The sequence below is a fragment of the Aedes aegypti genome, chromosome 3 (genome assembly GCF_002204515.2).
Source record: "Aedes aegypti strain LVP_AGWG chromosome 3, AaegL5.0 Primary Assembly, whole genome shotgun sequence".
Lineage (NCBI taxonomy): Eukaryota > Metazoa > Arthropoda > Insecta > Diptera > Culicidae > Aedes > Aedes aegypti.
The window spans coordinates 142,022,297-142,044,890 of NC_035109.1; the positions used below are offsets into that span (position 1 = coordinate 142,022,297).

General features: G+C 43.1%; 1 protein-coding gene and 1 long non-coding RNA gene across 6 annotated transcripts in view; one reads left to right on the plus strand and one right to left on the minus strand.

Moving 5' to 3' along the window:
- Positions 1-22,594, plus strand: part of LOC5567586 (solute carrier family 12 member 1) — a 226,306-nt gene that overhangs the window by 43,468 nt on the left and 160,244 nt on the right. The window lies entirely within an intron of this gene.
- Positions 8,861-10,174, minus strand: LOC110679340. The gene is made up of 4 exons (XR_002502409.1): positions 9,813-10,174; positions 9,602-9,750; positions 9,438-9,546; positions 8,861-9,383 (listed from the first exon to the last, which is right to left on the minus strand). It is a non-coding gene; the product is annotated as an uncharacterized LOC110679340 (long non-coding RNA).

Below are 22,594 nucleotides of genomic sequence, written 5' to 3' on the forward strand. Positions count from 1 at the left end.
CTATTTTGATATGGCACAGGCCCTTATCTATATGTAGCAGTAATGTTATAATTCGTACCGAAATCCTAGGTCCTCCAAGGACTTCATTGAAAATAGGCCTTTGAATCTACAAACGTGATCAATGATCTATAGGTAGTTTTTAAATATGACACAGTCTCTTAACCATTTATTCAAGTCAACTGAATATTTTATTGATTTATACGGATGTTTCTGGTGCTCCAATGACTACATTTAATAAAAGACAGGATCTACGGCCATAATAAGTGATTAGAAGAGAATTTTCAAATACTCCACAGGTTTTTTACCATTCCTGTGGGTAAACGGTGTATTGTATGAATTTGTGCGGATGTCCTTGGTCCTCTAAGAACTCTATCGAATATGGGCATTAGGATATACAAGCGATACCAATCATCAATAGATAGTTCTTCAATATTGCAAAGGCCTCTTACTGTCCAAATTTGCAAACGAAGTGTTGTATTGAGTTGTGTCGATGTTTTTGCACTTCCGAGGATCACGATATATGGGCCTTTGTATCTACAAACTTAAGTAGTTGTACATTGATGATACTTATTTATAGCATAAAATCTAAACCCTTAAGACTAAGTAGCCTGTCATTCGTTTTGATAGCCTTGTTGATTCAATTCTAAATTGGCGTCGGACATCGATTTTCGTCATCCCCTCATCGTGCCCATTCCGAAAATACCCATATTGTATGGGTTTCCAACGGTTTACCCCAACCAGAGGTAACCATCTTGGATTCCAAAATGTATGTATATTGTATGGGTTTTTAACGGTTTACCCGAACCAGAGGTCGCCATCTTGGATTCCAAAATGGCGTCGGACATCGATTTTCGTCATCCCCTCATCGTGCCCGTTCCGAAAATACCCATATTGTATGGGTTTCCAACGGTTTTCCCCAACCAGAGGTCGCCATCTTGGATTCCAAAACGGTGTCGGACATCGATTTTATGCTCTTATGCCCCACCAGCCAGGGAACTGGTGTTTACAAACTAAGCATCATCTGTGGCAACACTTTATGCGGCATGATGGAACTTTGCCGAGCGCGCTAAGGGTTGTTAGACCACTGACGTAGTTGCATGAAGTGGGTGATGAGGTACAAAAGTAGCGTTACAGCATGCTTAACCATATTTGTAGTACTGAGACAACCCATTAGATCTAAAAATGAACCAATTAGAAGATACTTTAAAAAGCGTTAAGTTCGTATGCAAATAAAAAAAAATATTTATGAAAAAACTCATCAATCGAAGTATACACATTTCTGCAACTGCTGTAGGCAGTTACACCAAAGATGAAAGTGAATTTCCGTAATATGAGTCCGTATTATGTTTAAAATCACTCGCCACTAGCTCAGTAGAAAAACCTATCATACAAACAAAACACACATTATTACTCATTATTGGAAAATTACGTTATTTTTATGGAAAGTTTTACTTAAATATTGGAATTTTCTACAACATTTTCATGTATTGATTGTCATTTTGAATTGCTCAGTTGAGTTTGTTTATTGCAACTTTGCATTTACTGCTATTGCTCTTTTTGATCTTTTGAATGGACATTTTTGATTTATTGTGGGCGAATTATTATTTATTTATTGCAAATTTTGGCTTTTTTTGTGGAAAATTTATAATTATTTCTTGCTTTTTGTGAAGAAAATAGGGACATTTTGAGGTTTTTAAATGTAAAATTCGATATTTTTTAGTGAGATTATTGTCGATTCTACTGCACTTTTGAATCTATTTATTGCTCAAAATTTTATTATTTATGGAAAATTTTGTTTTTTCTATGCACTTCCTAATTTTTTTATGTAAATTTTTAACTTATCTGTTGATTTTACCCTTGTTTCTTTACTGGCAAATTTTGCATTTTTTATGGAAATTTTATATTTTTGTATGGAACGATTAATTGTCTGCCACGGCTTAATCGTCATCATCAATGTTCATCCTGATTCTGGCTTCTAGCTATTCCTTGGAAATTTCTGCAGTAAATCTGCAACAGATATCTGGACAGAGCATGCGTTACAGCCTATTGCTAAACGAGCCCTTTTCCATTTTTTTTACTGAGAGCTTATAGTCAAATTCACTATTTTACATTATATATGGTATAGCAAGCAAGATGCTGTTATGCTAGAAATGTCCAAGTTCCGACCCTAATAAAACTCCTCTCAACTATAGAAAAGCTTATGGTGGACATAACTTAGAAATAGACAATATAACATTTACTCTCGAAGTGCACATCATAGCAGTTGTCATATTATTGATCAACAACGGCGCCTGCCAAGTCCTAACAGTCAGTTGGGATGGGGAAGGAATGTTAGTGTGTAATGATTATTGCTTTTAGATAACGAGAATACCTCTGCATTTCCATAATCACCACGAGAAGGGTGTTGATTAGTTAGGGAGTAACAAGATCTGAGAGTCACCTTCAGTCGGTGATGCGATCCATGGATAAAAAGGAAGAATACGGTTTTTGTTTAAAACTAGTTTTGAATTTTTGTTACGTGGTGGAAAGCTATTGGTAGAAGATTAAAAAAGAAAGTCAACATTTATAGTGTCAAACTTTTCAATGTTTTTTTTTAATAATTACGAAAAAGGCATGTGTATATTACAATTCTATGAAACATGATACATATCATATGATAGAGACCTTTCTTAGGTGAGTGGTTAGAGTCCGCTGCTACAAAGCAAATACATGCTGAAGGTGTCTGGATTCGATTTCCGGTCGGTCCAGGATCTTTTCGTAATGGAAACTTTCTTGACTTGTTGCAGTGCTTGATGTGGTCGCAAATCGTGTTCAAGGTTTTTTGGCGTGGATCGTGGTCTATAATGAACCTGATGAATCGTCGAGGTGGAGAGGTAGTCATTAAGAAGTTGTTGCTCATCACACCTGACTTTTGCCATTTTCCCGCTTGGTACGTGTTTTTGAAGTATGGTATTAATGGTTGACAGGCTTTGCCTGTGGACATAGCTTTATCGTTGTGGAACCTCGCTCGGATGAACGGAAATCCTCGCCAGTCTTGATTAGGGTTGCTGAGCTGGAGCGTGTTGTAGCGGGATCACACTCTCAGCATACGTGGTCAAATCTCCCAGTGATTGGTGTTTTCGACTGCTACTGATACTGGTTAACAGGCACCGCCTGTGTACATAGCTTGAACGTTTCGGAACCTCGTTCGTTTGAACGGAAATCCTTACAGAAATCTCCTAATCGGTATAGCTGAGGCGAAGCAGAATTGTGGATACTGTGCTCGCCTCTGCTCGTTGTCACTGCTCCCATTTGGTGTTTTTGTCAGCTTTCGCTTCTTGGTTGACAGGCACTGCCTGCGTACATAGCTTTACACGTTACGCTTAATCCGCTTTAATGTCCTTCGCATGGAATCTGCCTTTCTTCCCACTCATCACGTCCTCCAGCAGGTACAAGTTCGTCCCGAGGATCTCCTTCACTATTGCCGGAACGAATTTCGGCTCTAGCTTGCTGTTGATCTGGTCCGCTTTCGATGAGAGGATGAACGTTCGACGCCACACCAGATCTCCGACTTTGAACGCCACTAATCTTGTGCGGAGGTTGTATCGCTGTTTCGCCCGCTGGTGGCTGTTTTTGATGCGATCGATGATCAGCTTCTGTATTCGGCGAATCGTTGATAGCCGTAGATCTTGCGCAACTTTTGGGTCTTCCGGCGTGTTCAGTTCTTGCTGCGTGTAGAGGTCCGTGTGTAGCAGTAGGTTTCGTCCGAAATTCGCTTCGTGCGGACTCACACCCGTTGCCTCATGCCTGGCCGCGTTGATTGCTGCCGTGATTGCCGGTAGCTTCTCGTCCCACTCTCGATGATCGCCGTCCAGCAACGCTCGGATGCAGGTGACTACGACGCGGTTAACGCGCTCCGCGTTGTTGACCTGTGGGCAGTAGAAAGCCGTCTTCATGTGGCCGATCTTGTTCTTCGCCAGCCAGGACTTGAAGACCATCGATTCGAACTGCTTCCCATTGTCGGACAATATCAGCCGTGGACGCGAGAACTTCAGGCACACCTCTTCTTCCAGGAACTCCACCATTTTCTTTGAATCCGCTGCGCGCATTGGCTTGGCGATCACGTATTTGCTGACCCAATCTACTACCACCAATAGCACTGTGTTTCCTCGTTTGGAACGTGTGAGTGGACCAATAAAGTCCACTGATATCATCTCCCATGGTGTTTTCGCCGGCTTCGGGTTTCCCATCTGCGGCATCATTCTGCTCCCCGGTGCTTTGCATGCTTTGCAGGTCGCACAGTTCCTGACATAATCACTAATCTCCTGCTGCATCTGCGGCCAGTAATAGTGGGCTTGTATTTTGTGCCAGGTTTTGTAGAAGCCAAGATGCGCAGCTGCCGGTTCGTCGTGAAATCTTCGGATCAGCTGGAATCTTTCTTCTTTCGGGATGACTTGCTTCCACTTGTGGCAGACTGCTCCGACTTCGTTCTTACAGCGGCAGTTTTTGAACAGCGTGTCGTTTGCTATGCGAAAGTCCGGGAACTGATCTCCTTCGCTTTTCACCTTCTCCACCAGCTTTCTGTACCACGGATCTTGCACCTGATCTGCGGTAAACACCGCTTCTGCTACCGTTCTCGAAAGAGCATCTGGAACAACGTTGATAGATCCCTTCCTGTATCGGATCTCAAAGTCGAACGCGTTCAGACGCAACAGCCAACGACTCATCAGCGCCGTCGGGTTCTTCATGGACTTTAGGTAGCTGAGCGCCGCATGATCGCAGTACACGATGAATCGGATTCCTTCCACATACGCCCTGAACTTCTCGATTGCTCGGATCACAGCGAGACACTCCCGCTCTGTGACCGAGTATTTTCTTTCCGACGCTGACAGCTTCTGCGAGAAGTAGCTGATTGGGTGCTCCTCGTCGTTAATCTCCTGCGTTAGCACCGCTCCAATTGCAGTATCACTGGCATCGCACGCTATGGCGAATGGCTTGCTGTAGTCGGGCATCGCTAGCACCGGCGCCGAAACTAGGGCTGCTTTTAGTTTGAGGAATGCTTCTTCGGCGATCGGATTCCAGCGGAACTTGGCGTTGCCTGACGTCAGGTTCGTTAACGGAGCCGCCAGTTGCGAGAATCCGGCGATAAAGCGTCGGTACCAATTGCAGACACCGAGAAAACGCTGTACTTCTTTCCTCGTCGTTGGAGTTGGAAACTGCACGATCGCTTGGATCTTCTCATCATCTACACGCCAGCCTTGCTCGTCAATCACGTAGCCGAGGTACTTCATGCTCTTCCTGCAAAACTTGGATTTTTCCGCCGAAATCGTGAGATTTGCTTGGCACAGCCGGCGGGCAACTTCTTCAAGAAGTGCTATGTGTTCTTCAAAGGTCTCGGAGCAGATGATGATGTCATCGAGGTAATGAAATACCAGCGGTTCTAAGTCGGCGAACAGGTGTGTCATAATTCGCGCCAGAGCTTGGCTAGCTGTACATAGTCCGAATGGCACCACCTTGAACTGGAAGTGGCCTCTGGATGGGACGGTGAATGCTGTTAGCGGCCTCGAACCGGAATGGAGAGGTAGTTGCCAGAAGGCATCCTTGAGATCGATGGACGAGATATACTTGCTGCTTCGGAGGTTGTTGGTAATCACCGCGATCTGGGGAATCGGGTAGCCCTCGTTCACCATGATGGAGTTGAGGTGTCTAGCGTCCAAGCAAACGCGATACTGCCCAGTCTTCTTCTTGACGGCGACCAGCGGGTTGTTCCATGGCGAGAATTGCGCCTCTTCGATCACGTCCAGCGCTATCATCCGGTCGATCTCTCTATTCACCTCCTGCAGAACATACGGCGACATGGGGTAATGCCGTTGCTTCCGTGGCGGTGCGTTTCCTACGTCTATTCGGTGCTCGTACAGCCTGGTACGTCCTAGCTTGCCTTCAACCGCTTTCGGGAACCTTTGGATCGCCTGCTCTAGACGTCTCTTCTGCTCGGGATTCAGCTGCTTCATCTCTTGTTCTTCGCTGCCTTCTTCCTCTTCCTGCTGGGATTCGACTGTGCAACACACCGCTTTAACTCCAAACTTTTCCCAGAAGTTCATTCCGAGAATGATGCAGTCCGGAATGGAGGGCACCAGTAGCACTGGAAGAACTTCGTTGCGGTTGTTGTATACGATGGGAAGATAGACGAAATTTGTTATTCTATGTTTTGTGCCGTCTGCCGTTTTTATTCCGCCACAGACGGTACCTTTCTGCAGGCCATATTCCTCTGCTAATCCTACTACTGCGCCTCCTAGTAGAGAGCAGTTTGCTCCGCTGTCCAGCAAAGCAGTGAGCTCTTTTCCGAGCACTGAAATGACGGCGTGCGGTCGATTGTCGCTTCCGGGGTTTATAATGATGGAGTTTATGTTTTTAAATTCTGGGATGTCGGAGGGGTCTCCGAGAATGTGCGGAGAGCTGCTCCCCTCTACTGCTGGTTCTCCGCTGGGTAGTTTACCGCGTCCGTGCGGCACGTGAAGCAACTGCGCAACGAGTAGCCTTTCCGTCCACACCGGTAGCAGAAAAGGATCGCTTGCGGTTTTGGGCAGTCCATGAACCTGTGGCCTTCCTCGTCACAGTTCCAGCAAACCATCGCTATCCGCTGGTTGTTCGGAGCTCCTTGCTGTTCTTCATGGCGACTTTCCGGTTGCCTGACCGGTTCTGGCTGTAAACGGTAGCTCCGCCGGTTGCTCTCGCTCGGTTCCTCCACCGTGTTTGGAGTCCACTGCTGCGTTTGCCAGCCCGCTCTGCTTCGAACCTGTTCCGGCTGCTGTTGTGGTTGCCGTTGCTGATATGGCGCCGCTTGTTGCCGCTGCTGCTGTGCTTGTGCTTCCCTCATTTGCTGCCGCCCTGTTCTCAGAACGTCAGCCTCTGAACGGTTGTACCTGTCTGTCGACCTGAATTGTCTTTCGTCCCGTGCGCCTAAACTTGGTCTTGAAAATCTCCGCTCCTGGTTCAGCTTCAACGCGTTGACTTGTTCAACCAGTTCGTCGATGTTGTGTTGCCAAGCGTCTTCGCCGTGCTCTTCCGCTAACTCTTGTTCGGAATTACTTTCTTCCGCCTCTACCACATGGATTCTGCTGAAGCGCGGTGGCTGCTGCTGATGCTGAATCGGCGGCGGTTTGTTTGTTGCTACTGGCGTAGCAAAGTTCGGTTCTAACAGCGCACTGTGTGGAATCGGAATCCGACGCTGTCTATTCAGGAGCATTCTTGTCTCGTCGTAACCAGTGCAGACTTCTACCATTTCTTCCAGCGAACGTGGTCTCGCTGCTGTGACGATGGCTGCATAATTCTCGTTCATATTCTTCTTCACCAGGAAGAATTTCTCGTCGTCCGGAATCGGTGGATCCACAAAACGGAAAAGTGCTGAGATATCGCGATAGAATTTCGCAAAGGATTCCTCTTTTCCTTGGAATCTGAAGCTGGCCTCCAGACGCAGAATTTGGGAGTATCCGCTGGGCAGGAATTCTCTCCGGATTTCTCGCTTAAACTGGTCCCATGTTCGCAACAGGTTTTGCGATGTTGCTCGCGCGTACCAGTCGATGGCGTCCTCCTGGAGTAAATGCTTGATGGAACTTAAAAGTGTAGCGTCGCTCATACCTTCCGATCTCGCAAAGGTCTCCACGCGGTCCAGGAACACGTTAAGTGACGTGGTGTCCTTCTCGCCGCGGAACTTGAAGGGCCAGTTGTGTACCGCCTTCTGCATCCGCCTTTCGTCCACTCGCTCCGGCGCCGGTCGTTCTCGGCGAATCAACCGTTCCAGATCATCTCGCATACGGTAGTATTCTTCGCGCATCCGCTGTTCTCTCTCCTGCATCTCCGTTATCCTTGCTTGCAGTTCCCGGGTTTCTAGCGACTGGTGTTCCCGTGTCGAGGAGTTCCATGGACCGCGATCCCGGGGATGGTAGGGAGGTGGTGGTGATGTGGCTTGCTGTCTGAACTCTCTTTCGCCAGTGTCTTCGTTGTCTCGTGCTCGAAACGAGCTCGAAAACAGCAATCCTTGTCCTTGTCCACCCGAGAATGACGTCACAGGTGGTGGTGTGGGGTCTTGCCTCGAAGTGTCGCCCACCGGAATCGTGGCATCCGTCGTTCCTCCGACTGCTCCTTCGTTCTCGCCACTGCTTCGTCTCACTGCGCCGGTTGATGGCGCTTGACTCACAACACTCTCACTCCTTGGCACACCATTCACTACACTTGTCCCGTAGATTTTGTTCAATAGTACGTCGACATGTACGGTTAGCATACCATGCGTCTCCCGCAAATTAATGGGGGGGCGAATTAATTTCAAGCGGTCGCGATAGTGGTGAAGACGTGTACGAATTTGGTTTAAAGCTGCATTGTTAGCTGTCCGAATGGCTGCTTCGGTGCTAATCTGTAGCTGCTGAACTTGCAACTCGCAAAGTTCTAAGTTAGATTGGGAACTCATAACATGTTCCGAGCTAGTGGGCTTGTTATCTCTCAAGTTCTCTTCTTGAATGAGAGCCTTGAGGCGAAGAACTTTCCCCCTATGTGTGGTCGGACCTAGATTGACAACGTGGCGTAAAGCCAACTCGTAGGTCACTTCTTCGTCCGTCAAATGTGTGTAATCCATTATTCTGTTGCTTAATATGCGTAAGGGTTAATGTTATATTGATTATCGTATGCCGGATAACCGAAATTGCACAAAACCAAACCAAAACTGAACCAAAAATTTCGCTAAACGGTAGTTAATCTATGTGGATTTTCAGTTGGGCGCCAGTGTTGCAGGTTCCCCGGTAGCGGTAGAGCTTATTACCGGTAGCGAAAGACAAAATCCGAACCACAAACACTGAGGGCTAAAGCGCAACTAAAATCTCAAAACGTATCGCAGTTTAATACATATATTTGGGTTTTATCCCTGAATAGTGACCGAATCTTCTTAGGAGCTAATCATTATGCTGGCTAAAGCCAAGGTTTTCCTTATAAACTAGCACTTATCTTCTTGGGGCGTCCCCCATGCTGCTCCTTGCCAACGCCCGGTTCATCAGCTGACCAATCCTCGCTCATCCTGACCGCTTCCAACCAGCTATTAGACTTTTCGACCGCTCACGGGGTTGTTCTCGGTTCTCCTTCACTTCAGATTGTCGACCGACACCAGCAGTGTTCGGAATGATTTCCGCTTGATGCGTCTCCTGCCGTATTGGCCGTTTGTCTGCACACCTTTTGGTCCACGATGTCCACTTTGTCGATCCTGTTGGAGAGCCTCTCTCGTATCTACTGTGTCTTCGTCTTACCAATCGATTCCGCTCACTGGATCCTCGGTGCGACGAAAGTTGCCACTTCTACCCAGAAAAGGGGAAACTGCAAGGTCCGCAGAAGAAGACCAGTCTGCGAATAAAAAAGAGGCCCTGGCATCCCAAAGGATTAGCCGGTGCTCAATTTCGAAGGGATTTTCTACCTACTTCCTTCGGAAGGCCTCGTGCTCTGCCCAAATCCTTATGGTGCAGATGGAAAGATGGCGTCCTCCCTGCGATTCCACTATCGTGTGTGGTGGATCAACGTGGCTCGTGGCTGGAGAACAGTTTTAGTTAGTACATATTCTCGCATTTAGAGTTTTTTGGCTTACCGGATGGCAAATCGTCGTGTAGAGTGACTCCTGACCTCCGTAAACCGTAATTCCAGTCGTTCGGAGAGTGAGTATTCGGCCAAGCGAACCTTTTGAGGTTAGCTTAAACGTGGTGCTGGCTGGCTAATCTGCTGGTTCGTTTCGTCGTCCTTGAAATGTTGGAAACATTCTTGTTTATCGTGTCATGCAGGACGTTTTCACTCCCACTCACCTTTAGGCACGTATCTAAATATAGATCGTGTGATTATTTCCTCTTGGAAGTTTTCTCCCGATGGGATTAAACTTTGCTTTTCTGCACTCGCGTGGTCGCTTCTACCGCGATCGAACGGACGGCTACGAATGACGATGACGAGACCACACCGGATGACTGTGCTCTACTGCTATCAATTGTATCGCTGTGTGAGTGATCTTTTGCATTACGGCGTTGCCTTGATTTTGCGTCGTCGCTTTGCTAAAGGCCTTTTTGTTGGAGCGTGTTTTGAATTGGCCGTTGATACACGGAGCGAAATGATGTTGGCTAGCGTAGTACGTTCGGCATTTGCTATTTTGATAGTTTTCTTGATACTGACTTATAAATATTTACAAATCATAACTTAACGTAACAGACTTCCCTGGTCATGGAGTATCATCGTACCTGCCACACGATATACGAATGCGAATATGGTAGCTTTGGCAAAGAAAAGCTCTCAGTTAATAACAGTGGAAGTACTCATAAGAACATTTAGCGGGAAGCAGGCTCTGTCCCAGTGACGACGTTATGCCAAGAAGAAGAAGATGGATAGTAAGGTTTTATGTTGACGCTTGTAGTGACGAACCATCCATATTTTGTTTAAAAATAGCATAAACGTAACGTAGCCACGATAAAAATGTGTTATCATAAGCATCAAACGAGCTCACCAGTTGGCAATCCATCCTCGATCGAATATCTATTCACACTCGTACAAACGAATTGGTCTTGATTCCGTCGCGAACCCCACAGGAGCATGCAACGGAACCAGAAGATCACACACTACTCCATAACGTAACTCAGATTTTACGAAGCAAGAATAACAATCTAGTAACGTTATATCGAAGTATCACTGTAACAGTTTTGGTTGGTGTAATTGTGTTATCCATTTCTTATCGGGATATAATTCGGCTATAAATTCGCGATCAAGAAAATAGTGCGGAAGTCAGTAGTAGCGTAGGCAACGAGAACATAATTCGGCTCCCTGGAAAGTCACCCAAGCTACTTCGGTACGACACGTCCATCTCCAAACGACACATCAAGCTCACCAGCTAACGATTGATGACACGCCCGATAATTGTGCACGTTTCTCGGAAGGCAAAGGCCGGGACCCAACCCGTTGCACCTTCAAACGACGGACAAACAGACGTAACACATAGAACAATTGCTTCATACTTGCAAAAATGGAAGATTTCTTCTAATGCTTCCAAAACTCAAATTGTAATATTCCCACATAAATCAAAAGCTCTTTATTTGAAAACTTCAAAAAGACATTTTGTCACGATGAGGGGTTCCAATAAACTGGTCAGATGAAGTTGAGTATCTAGGGCTCATGCTAGATAAAAATTTAAATTTCGTAAAACACATTGAGGGCATTTAAGCCAAATGTAAAATTATATAAAATGTTTGTACTCACTTATTAACAGATAATCGAAGCTTTGTGCTTTTGACCTTCAAACAAATTTTCAGGCCGGTCATGTTGTATGCTGTACCAATATAAATAAAAACTTGAAAATCATTTTGAAGCTCCCTCCCTGGCGTAGTACTAATGAGTTACATAAAATATCCAAAATAGAAATTTCTTCAGTGTTACGTCTGATTGTCTAACCCGTTCATAAATACCATCGGCATGAGGCGTATGTTTGCAATACAGAAATAGCGCATCTAGCCAGCAGCAGCAGCAGACGACAAACGGCGATGACTACGACGACATTGCACGGTGCATGTAGTGCATACTGATAGAGAGAGAGAGATGCATTTGGTTTACCAACCAGCCAGCGTGGAATATACGTCTCCTTAGCCAGACGACATAGACCATCGTAAATACGGGCATGTCGTTTATTGTCCGTCGACAAATGGGAGCCCTTATTGGCGCGGTTCGCTCCGGTGGTTTCCACGTTTCATTATACGGTGGACTTGTGTGCTAAGTAAATGGTTATCTTTCCCTCGGTTGAGAAAGGTGTATTTGTCAGTTGCCAGTGTTAGGTGTCTTTTACACCTAATCAGTCGCTCAAACAAATGTGTACAACTCTTTAAACTTTGATAAACTTGAAAGTAATACGTTTGTTTCTTGAATTGAGAACGGGAGCGAGCATTCCAATTCAAAATATAAAAAAAATGGATCCTACTTACTTGATACTTGATGGGCAACAATTCCTTGCTATTGCGTCGAATCTACGCCGAATGAAAAAGCCTTCTCCATCCCTGTCTCTGCGATTTGGAAGCAAACCTTTATTTCCATAATTGAGTTCAAGATATTCTGACTAAATTCTTCCAAACAACTGACCACGATTGGCGGCACTCTTTGTTTCATCACTTGAAAGAACCTGGGTTACAGGCTGCTTCGATTCGATGTTCGGAAAATTTGTCTAAAGCATTGAACTGATTGCCCAATTTGATGCAATTATCAACATTAAACATTATGCCCTTGTAAGAAAGCGCGCATTCCATAGAAACGTCCTTTCTTCCATTTTTGCCTGGTTAAGGCTAAGTAGCCCGTCATTCGTTTTGGCAACAATGATGACTTTTCAGCTTACATAAAGTGATAAAACTCAGTCTTGATATTTTATATTGACTTGAAAAAGTATCACTGTACGCGCTAACATGTATAAAGTATGCTGATATTTTTTAGCTGTATCAGTGCAAAACCAACTGATTTTCTTTGATTCGAAAAAGTGAGATGAATTAGCAACAATCATCAACGACGCGTACAAATTTCAATGACGGCCTACTTCGCCTTAAGTGACAGTTTTAAAACCCACTTTTATGGAAGAATGTTGCGAATTCAGAGATTCATCCTTCCTTTCGTTCGTAGTTGCAACTATATTCAGTGAACAAACGGAAGAAGAAGTAACCTGTAAAGAGGTTTTTTTGTTTTTTAGAAGACGGTATCCAAGAAGGATTACCACCGCTAGCTTTCGCTAACGGGTCCAACGAAAGATCGAAGGCACGGGTCCAAATAAGGATTGAAAAGGGATCAAAAGGTACAAAAAGTAGCACTGAAAAGAACTGTTTTAGTAGAACTGTGATGTACTGCTTTAACTGCTTAAGATAGTTTTAAAAGCTTTCGAGAGAAGAAAGAACTTGTGTACGAACAGCACTCTCCTTAAGGCAAAGTAGGCCGTCATTGAAATTTGTACGCAACTTTGATGATTGTTGCTAAATCATGTCAGAATTTCGAATTAATAATAATTTGTTGAAATTGCAATGATGTAGCTGAAAAAGTATCAGCATACTTTCCGCACATAAGCGCATATAGTGATACTTTTATGGATCAATATTACTTGTGAGAACTGAGATTTATTACTTTAAAATTGCAAGTTGCAATAACTAGATGGCTGACAAAATGAATGACGGGCTACTTAGCCTTAACTCGATATGGAAGGGACCATCGAGTAAGGGAGAAGAAGAACACAAAACCAGAGCAAATGCGTTCCAAGCAGCGTATTGATAAGTAGCCATGTTTTTTTGCAGTGAGCATCAAACTCAAGAGTAATTACTCACTTTGGCCAAATCGTATCAATAATAATTTTTCATTTTGCCAAACAAACTTCGAGACTCATCATAAAAAAACGTTTTTGTTCAGAATCAAATAAATTAAGCGTTTGTGCAGGTCCGTCACACTCGGGCTCAGATTGGGTACCACTTCTAGTACCGTAAAATCGGGTGTAATTGATCAGAAGGGTGAAATTGATCATCGTATCACACGATTTTATTTATGCGTAATGGAGCACAAACATCAATGTAAGTTGCAGTAAATGAACGATGTTTGTCATAACTATTGTCAAATTGTGTGTTGTGAAGTTTTTTGCGTTGATGAATGTTTATTACTATGAAAATGATGTAAAATTTCAAAATCATGCACGGTACAGTATTGACAAACACCTATAAACTTCTATTTCTAAGCAAGGATTTGAACAAAGTATAAACCTAACAGTTTGTGAGGATGCTTGAGGTATATCCCCAAACCAGATTTCTTCACCAAAACTCGTACCAATTAGCTCAGATGGTTGAAATAATTGAATTTCTGTTGAATTTCTGATATCATTGATTTCCTTAGGAAATTGCATACATTTAGGCGTTTTCCGCGTAATTCTTGAAATTTAACTGTTCGTTATTTATATAAATATTGCATTGTTAAGAATTTGACAAGCATATTCGGATTCAGGGTGCTCAAATTTATCATATAGAGTTGTTTTGAAAACTAACAATAATGGCATTGACAAGTGATCAATTTCACCCCGAAATGAGATCCCCTGATTTTTTTATTTTAGAGATATTTGTTAACACTTAAATGATTTTTGTTAGAAAATTTCGGTACATGAGTCGATGAGGCTCACATTCGTACTTGTTTTCCTGCATTTAGTTGTTTGGCATTGTTAACATTATAGAAAACAGACTAAAAATACCGTGAAAAATGATCAATTTCACCCGAAATTACGGTACTGCATTTCGTCCCTCGGTAGTACAAAAGGTACCCAAGTTTGACAGATCGCAGTACACTTTTCACGGCATTCTAGATTACCTTATGAGCCATAACATTTTGGGCAACTGCAAGGGACATGGAGGTCTTTAATTTGTCTTTGGTTTGTGTGCCTATTTAAAACAGCATAAAGTGGTATTATACACATTTTCCCCATAAAAATTGTTCCGCCGTTCTAGATTGTTTATCCCGAAACGACTATTTGTTTACTAACATTGAACTATCTTGGAGAACCACTTCCCAGTGGGAACCAGAGGTGATGGCTCGTTTTTTTTCCCAGGGGGTAGTATTGTGGTGCCAGAAGCCTGGATCTAAGGGACCATCGAGGTAGCCATGGAAACACTAACTTTTACTATGCTGCCGTGAATCGAAAATTAGTCCCATCTGTAAGAAGTAGGCATTGAAAAAAAAAATGAATGAGAAGTTTTCAAACTCGTTTTTCGAACAAATATTGCATAAGTTCCAGGAGTTTGAAGCACGTTTCGATCTAAATTAAACTTTCATAATTTTTGTGATACACCGTTTTAAAATCAGTAATGGAACTGACATGCGATTATTTTTTATTATGGGACATTTCAAATTGGTGTTTTTTTTTCCTGATTCCACCGAGCAAAAATGTTCTCGTAAGAGCAGCCGAAAGATCATTTCAACACAACTTGAAAACTGATATCAACTCAATTTTGACCAAAATGCAGATGGTACCGACTTGCGATTCACGGCAGTATGACTGGATATCGATATACGGAATATCGAGTAATACTACGTTCAGACTAGAGCTGATATTACGTAATATGAGCTATCTTGATATCAAACGTCATACATCTTATGTCCAGTGAATGTATAGTTTCTCATATCAAGAAAGCTGTTATTCCATAATATCAGCTGTAGTCTGAACATGGTATAAGGGAGAGTTGACCGTATATTGTTTAAATTGTTCAAATATTGTTTCCAGCATATTTACATATAATTGCGTCATGATAAACTCCTGGACTCTAACTTTAAATCAGAATTTTACCAAAGATCTTGCTAGAAATCATTTAGGGAATTTTACGTTTCCAATGAAAAAAAAAATCGTCACGTAAATTAATATTGTGTTTGAATTCGACAAAAAATCATCTTCAGCATTTATATTTGTAAAATTGTTGTGTTCTCTTCAAGAGTTTTTAGAGTGCACCATAATATTAATTTTACCAGAAACCATTCAAATGTTTTATAAACAGTCTGCAGTATATTTTTAGTGGAGTCATTTAAAAATCTATCATGGAAAAATTAATGCCAATATTTGCTAAATTATCTTAAAATGAATCCATCTAGAAATCCTTCGAAGAATATGTCAATTAATTTGATTAAAGAATCTTAGATTCCTCTACATGTTTCTTCAAGGAATTCTTCTATTATCACACCAGGGTCAATGTGTTTCCATAGCTAACTAATTCTTTCTGCATCGAGTCATCAGCAATACCTATGGGTATTTTTTAGACAAAAGACAATTTACACCGTCTTCAGCCATAGGCTGCACAGACTGAACATAACTTACCGGACACACGGAACGACCAGTGGACCAAAGAAGAATTTTCCGTTTGACGAAAAGTTTTCTCCGACTGGGGCGGGAATCGAACTCTGTAGCACAATACGCCTAAACGACTGACGCCGCTAACCGCACGGCTACGAAGCCCATGAATCTTTGGAATCATACCAGAAATTACTTCAAACACAAAGTCTTGCTTCATGATTTTGTTTTACGAGTTATAGCAAAGAACTTACTGAGAAGTTTATATGAATTCATCCAATTATTCATCTAAGACGGCACCTTCGGCATATTATTTTTTTGGTGGTGATTTCGCATAAAGAATTTTCGCATAAGGACGTTTCGCATACGGACGTTCGGCATAATGGACGTTTTGCATAATGTAGTTTCATACAAGAACATTTTAAAAAAGGCATATAATTCTCATTATGCCAAATGTCCATTATGCCAAACGTTCTTATGCGAATCGTCCTTATGCGAAATGTCCCACCCCCATTTTTATTTTGAGAAGACGCCTTCTGCAATTCTTTTGCATATTTTCTGATGCATTTTCCCCCGAACTCAGTCAATAGCTACACCAGGAATTCCGATAATGACATTATATATTTTTTGGGAATCACTTAAGGCTAAGTAGCCCGTCATTCGTTTTGGAAGTCATGTTGACATACCAGCTCGCAGTTTCAAAGTGAAATTACCGTTTTGATTCATATTACGGACAGCTTCAAATTCCGGACACTCTACTTTGTATGGGAAACATTTCACGCAAAATGTTTCAATTTTTGCTGTTCAAAAGTTCTCAATTTCAAGGCTCGTTTTAGTAAACTTTTTCCATAAATATCTTTGAAAATTTATAATGCCCAACTACCTTAGATGTCTCTTTGGTGGTTTAACGATTTCGATTGATGATTGGACTGTTCCATTAATGATTATCGTGAGCTGTCCGGAATTCGATTCAAAGTGTCCGGAATATGAGGCAAAAGTGAGTAAGCGTCCGGAATAAGAATCATGAAAAGGCCACACATTTTGATTTATTTAAAATTATTGAAGTTGCGGAAGCGTATTCTTCACCCACCATTCGAAAGTAAAGGGCTTCCGACGCTCGATAGCGCTAAGGAATCATACAGAATGATTTATTTTGTATGCTCTATGCTGGGTTATATTTCCCTGAGTCCTTAAGTGTCCGTAATATGAATCAAAACGGTACTGCAGGTGCACATAAAAATATTCAGGCTTAATTGATGAAATTGATGCAAAATTTGTGGCAGAGTTCTAGAAAAGAATACCAGGAGTGATGTCTGAAAATTATCTTGAGGATGAAATTTGCAATAATTCCTTCAACAAATCTTGAAATAATTCATTAATATACATTGGCAGTATCTCTGCATCAATACTTATAGGAATTCCGAGTCTAATTCCTGGAGGAATTCGAGAGGAGATATCTAAAGGCATGTATGCATCAAATGTTAGTAAAAAACTCATAAACTCATTGCGCCTTTATAGAAATCAAATTCTACATTGAGGAGTTTCTGAAACACTCCTTAAAGTTTGGAAATTACACGGAGAGGATACAAAAAACCCTGTAAAATCACTACAGGAATCCCTAGACATTTTTATGGGGAATTTTCTGTCGGATTCTTCGGAGAAAAAAAAATCCTGAAAGGAATGATAGATTTTTAGGGAAATCTTGGAGGAATTGTATGAAACTTTATAATTCGTTACTTTAACTGGTTTGGTTGAAATTGCTGCTCAATAGAAACTTTACCAATCGAACTTTCTGAAAATTATCTAAAGAATCTCACACTTAGCCAACAAATTGCACCAAAGGCGCGTTCCGGTTCCACTTTGCTCACTGTTAAAGTAAAATGAAGGTAGATGTCCGTCTAATTTTGACGGTTCATGCAAAAAGGCGGCAGAGGTTGTGTATAATGCTCGTTTTGCATGAAAATCATGGGTGAACTTTTGAGGTTGCTTGGTTTTGAGAACCACATACTGAGAAGCAGGCTCTGTCCCAATAAGGACGTAATATCAAGAAGAAGAAGATGAAGGAGAATGATAAGAAGGAGTAGAAATAGAACTCGACATTCGACACTCAATTTGATTATTGCAACAACCCAACAAGTTCAATCACCGGTAAGTGCAAATTGCTAAGGGTACATAACAAAATTATGTCAGCACATGTTATTATATTATAACATAGGTTGAACATAGGCTGTAACAAACATGATGCAGGATGTTGTTAAAATAACTTAAATTATAACAACAAGTGTGTAAATAATAACATAAACATAACAAGAAGAGTTCTAATTCTATAAAAAAAACATATCAAACCAAGTTATAAAGTTTGATACAAAGTATGCAAATTATAATACTGTTTAATATACGGGGTAACTAATTCAGTTTTAAGCTTTTTGATGCATTATATGAGTGACAATACTTGATGTGCTACAATTCGCTACGATGAATCTGCGACGAATGGATGAGTCTTCTCCACTGGGCTCGGTCCTGGGCCATTCGCTTCCAGTCGCCCTGAACGTTAAGTACTCTTAAGTCCTCCTCAATCGCAAAAAGCCATCGTGTGCGCGGCCTACCACGAAGTTGGCAGCCTCGTTCGGGTTCTCTGTTGAATATTATCTTTGCTTGTCGTTCTTCCGGCATACGGACAACGTGACTAGCCTAACGCAGCCTGCCGTGTTTTATGCGCTTGACAATATCCACCTCTTTATACACTTGGTACAACTCGTGATTCATGCGACGCCGCCAGATGCCGTTTTCTAGTTTACCGCCGAGTATTGTTCGCAGCACTTTACGTTCAAACACCCCGAAAGCTCTCCGCTCGACTTCCTTCAATGTCCATGATTCATGGCCATATAGGAAGGAGCAGTGTCTTGTATAACGCGAGTTTTGTTTTCGTTTGCAGGCTACGGGACTTCCGCTGGTTACGGAGCCCGTAGAAAGCCCAACTCGCAGCTGCAGTACGTCTTTTCACCTCGCGGGTAACATCATTGTCGCATGTCACTAGTGTTCCAAGATACACTAATTCTTCCACCACTTCAAACTTTTCACCACCTAGCACCATTTCGCTACCACTAACACGTCCGGACCCACGTTGACTACCAGCTATCATGTACTTCGTTTTTGTGAAGTTGAACGTTAGCCCGATCTTCGCTGTCTCCCTCTTGAAAGGCACGAACGCTTCTTTTACTGCCCGACGGTCAATCCCGATGATGTCGATATCGTCCGCAAAGCCAAGGAGCATATGAGAACGTGTGATAATGGTACTGCTTCTCTGCACACCGGCTCTAATGATAGCACCTTCGAGCGCTATGTTAAACAGCAAGTTAGAAAGAGCGTCACCCTGTTTCAATCCATCTAAAGTTACGAACAATGACAAAATCTCGTCCACCACCCGTACGCTTGATTTCAATCCATCAAGCGTTGCACGAATCAGTCTAATCAGCTTCGCTGGAAAGCCATGTTCGGACATAATTTGCCACAACTCGTTTCTATACGCTGCTTTGAAATCTACAAACAGATGATGAGTCTGCAAGTTGTACTCCCGGAATTTATCTAGGATTTGACGCAGGGTAAAGATTGGGCTTCGTGGCCGTGCGGTTAGCGGCGTCAGTCGTTTAGGCGTATTGTGAGTGCCACGAAGCGTGGGTTCGATTCCCGCTCCAGTCGGTGAAAACTTTTCGTAAAACGAAAAATTCATCACTGGACTACTGGGTGTTCCGTGTTGTCCGTTGCCTAATGTTTGTGAATGTTCAGTATGTGCAGCCTTTGGCTGAAGACGGTGTAAATTGTCTTTTTTGATCCGTCGTTGATCGGCCCTCTCGAAAACCAGCTTGGTATTCGCCGACAAAGGACTCCTCATACGGTCTCAATCTGTTGAACAGAATTCCAGTCATGATTTTGTACGCCGAATTAAGGAGTGTTATCCCTCGGTAATTGGCGCACTCTAGTCGATGCCCTTTCTTGTACAAAGGGGAAATGAGACCTTCCAACCAACTAGTGGGCATTTGTTCTTCCTCCCATATCCTCGAAGGAGTTCGTGCAGCTGCTCACTTCCGTGTTTGAGAAGTTCGGCCGGGAGCTCGTCCTTCCCAGCAGCCTTGTTGTTCTTCAGCCCATTGATAGCTTTCTTTACCTCATCTAGCGTTGGAGGTTCCACAGCCAGTCCATCGTCATCGATTTGAATTCTGCTACCAGATCCGCTTTCGTTATCTCCGTTCAACAATGACTCGAAGTACTCTTTCCACCTGGCGGCCACCATAGTTTTATCCTTCAGCAAGTTTCCTTCGCGGTGGTTGCACATGGCGGGAGACGGCACTGTTTTTCTCCGCACACCATTTACGGACTCGTTGAACCGTCGCATGTTGTTCTGTTCCATAGCTTCTTGCGCCTGAACAATTACTGCCTCTTCATGCTCCTTTTTCTTTCTGCGATGGATCCCTTTTTCGGCTGCCCTTGATGACATCGGTAAAATGTCAGCCGTCTACCAGAACATGGTCGATTTGGTTGCAAAGTTCGCCATTTGGGTGTTGCCAGGTGTGCTTGCGGATATCCTTGCGTGCAAAGTAGGTGTTACTGATGGCCATCCCCCTGGTGGCAGCATACTAAACGTAGGCCGTTGTCGTTGGTAACAGAGTGAAGGCTTCCTTTACCAATGATAGGGCGGAAGAAGTCCTCTTTTCCGACCTGCGCATTAGCGTCGCTGATGACAATTTTCACGTCGTGTTTTGAGCATTCTCCATAGATCTTGTCGAGACAATGGTAAAACGCGTCCTTCACGTCATCGGGTTTGTCGTTAGTCGGTGCATAGACGTTGACCAGGCTGTAGTTGAAGAGTTTGCCCCGAATCCTCAATATAATAATCCTCAATGATCGGCCTCCACCTAATAACGCGCTTCATCTGTTTCCCGATCACTATGAAACCGACTCCGTGTTCAGCTTTATGGCCACCGCTGTGGTAGATGTTGTATTTGAATGCGGTGTTAGCGGTCTAGGTCTCTGAATTCACGTTCTCCAGATCTTAACCAACGCACTTCCTGAATAGCAGCCACGCACACGCCAACTTTTCGCAATTCACGAGCGCAAAGGTTCACTCGTCCAGGTTCATTTAAGGTTGTTGCCTTATTTTGTTGCCAGGTCGGTTGCCGAAAATAACGTCTGTTTTTTCTTCTTTCTCCATTTTTCGTGGTGGATAATGAATTCGGTATGCTACCTTACCGGGGTCGCGCTTCCTACATCACGTTGATGGGACTGCCATCTTAGGTGTAGCTGACGTGATACAGCATTTCATACTCAGCCGCTGGATGCCAGAACAGGCGCTGTTTGAGCCGCACCTCCTGGTGTACAGACGCTCAGAACGTACCTCCTCACTCTAGCTGATGTCAGAAGGAAAACAGTGCCCAGGCTGCACTACCAGCTAAGTACGCAACCCTTAGCTGGCGGTCTTTGTCATCATTTGACCCGTGGAAGCGCGAGGTAGGAACTTGTGAGGACCAGAGCTGTGTTGGTCGCTCCTTCCTGATTGTCGACTCACCATTTTGCAGCCCAACAAACAAAGCATGATACTTGGTGCAATTGACAGAAAAATGTATGATTTTTACATTAAATCAAGCAATTTAAAATTGGCATTTTTCGATTTCGAGAACTTTCGAAAGATAAGCCGCAGCCTAATGGTTGGTCAAAAGAGATAGTAAGCGCGATTTACGTTAACCCATACTTCATTTATTCAAGAGTATGTTCTCACGCTACAATGCAATGACTTCTAAACGATCGAAACTAAAATATTGAAAAAGTTGCGGGACATTGAAGTTTCAAAATATAGTCCTTATGATTTTGAACTTTCAAAGTGTATAACTTTTCGGTGTTTTGGACATTTTCCCACAATAACTCCGTACTACCTCTTTTCCTCTTCAAATTTTCATGGAATTAGAAGAACTTACTTCATGATATTTTTATTAGACTTCAAAATTTTGGCTAGATTGAAAAGATTGCCATATGCATTTATTTTGCATTATAATGTTTTACTCTTTTCAATTAAAGGGATTCTTTTTTGAATCTCCATCTTTTTAACTGGGTCAACATGAACCCTTTATACTCGACATGACATAACAAATCCTCACCGCTCTGACTCACTAGGATGAGAAGTACCACAGATCACACAAAAAAAGGCCGACACAGAATGCTACCCCGAACTGGACCGCGCTGGTCTTAAACTGTCAGCCACACGTTCGGTACCCTAAGCCAAATTTAATTTCTCCGTTCCCAGAACTCGTTCCACAGAGCAAACGCAAACAAGGCTTACCCTAGAAGAGCCGGAGATATGAAACGAGAGTTGATCTTTCCTCCACACGCGAACAACAGGAAGAAGCGTTGAAAAATGCATTCATGTTCGTTTAATGTTGGAACTGGAAAATCTGGTCCCCCTGTATAAATGAAAGCGATGCAGTTTAGCATGCCCACGGATGCAGCAGCGAACGAGAACAAACGGATGATAATAAATTTTGAGGACATTCAAGAGAATTGCAGCAGTGCAGTGGTTTTAACACGTCAAGAACACCCTGACAACGTGTCGTGCTCTGTTGCTTCATATCGTATGCGCTGCGCCGCTCTGGTCTTCGGCCCCTTCGGCGTACAAATACTGGCAAATTGGTTGGTTACCCCGATGGCAAAGGATATCTCCACCCAAGGACGGTCAGGTCGATAAGGACAGTGAGGAGAAAAAAAAAACTCGTTTTCGATTTTAAA